This window comes from Echinops telfairi, unplaced genomic scaffold, assembly GCF_000313985.2.
Source record: "Echinops telfairi isolate 266 unplaced genomic scaffold, ASM31398v2 ScPeMD7_7457;HRSCAF=8495, whole genome shotgun sequence".
Classification (NCBI taxonomy): Eukaryota; Metazoa; Chordata; class Mammalia; order Afrosoricida; family Tenrecidae; genus Echinops; species Echinops telfairi.
In genome coordinates, this window is record NW_022111357.1 from 7481816 (window position 1) to 7482864 (window position 1049).

General features: G+C 59.4%; 1 protein-coding gene across 1 annotated transcript in view; it reads left to right on the forward strand.

Annotated features, from left to right (window-relative positions):
* The first annotated feature begins 290 nt into the window (after positions 1-290).
* Positions 291-1049, forward strand: part of CSF3R (colony stimulating factor 3 receptor) — a 17103-nt gene continuing 16344 nt past the window's right edge. Inside the window, exon 1 of the mRNA XM_045298907.1 lies at positions 291-327. The gene's annotated coding sequence lies outside the window, so the exon portion shown is untranslated. The remainder of the gene's footprint in view (positions 328-1049) is intronic.

Here is a 1049-nt window from a genome sequence, read left to right on the forward strand (position 1 = left end):
CTTGGGGCTCAGGAAATCCGGAGGAGGAGAAGGGGACATCGTTGCCACATCCCCCAACCCCTTTGAGACCCCCGAGACAGGAAGGCTGCCTGGGCCCCACTAGCTTTCCTCCTGGGCTTCTTCCTGGGAGGAAGGGGCTGCCGGTGCCCTTGGCACAAGGGAGGGAGGGAGAGAGGCCGGAGGGTGTGGCAATCTCCAGCCCCGGGCCTGTCAGAGGCTCAGCCATTAACGGGCTGGCTGTTTTCAGGAACTTGCCCTGAAGAGGGGGTGAGACCAGGAAGGCCTGTCCATCTCCCTCCGGTGGGCTGCGCAGGCAACAGCTGCAGTGTGAGTAGGGGACCCCCAGAGGAGCCGAGCCGGGGCTGGATGGGGACCTAGAGACCAGGCCCCCACCTTCAGGGCTTGTCCCTGGGAGTCAAGAGCCCTAGACATTTTCCCAGGGTGCACCACCCTTTGAGGATGTGAGGGGGGGGGCACACATATTAGGAAAAGTTGCAGTATGCTGGCTAGCTCCTATGGAAGCAGAGCTAGGTTCAGGGGCACGCAGATTCAACCTCCCTCCGCGTCTGTCTCCCGTCTGTCTCTCGGAGGCTGGGTGTCTTAAAGTCCCGGTCTCTCCCTCTCGTCTCTGGCCTCCAGCTTACCATCTGTCTTCCTTCCCGGGCCTCTCCTCTCACTGTCTGAGTTTCTCTGTTCATCTCCCTCTTTCTCTGTCTCTCAGGTTGACTTTTGTCTCTTCTCTCGGGGATCAGACTGCTTCTCAGCTGCCGTCCCGCTCTCTCTCCCCCCTCGCCATCGTTCAGAATCTCTCCATCTGTCTCCAGGGTTCCTCTGGTCTCTGTCTGCATCTCTGTGGGCCTCGCTCGTCAGTTCAGCGAAATACTACCTCTGTCTTTGTCTCTCTCTTCAGCCCACACCCCCTCACCCCCTTGCCCCACTGAACCACCGATCTGGGCAGGCGTCCTTCTCTGTTTATTCTTAGCCTCTCCTCTCTCAGACAGTAGAAAGCCGAGCAAGAGAGCGAGAGCGAGAGAGAGAGAGAGAGAGAG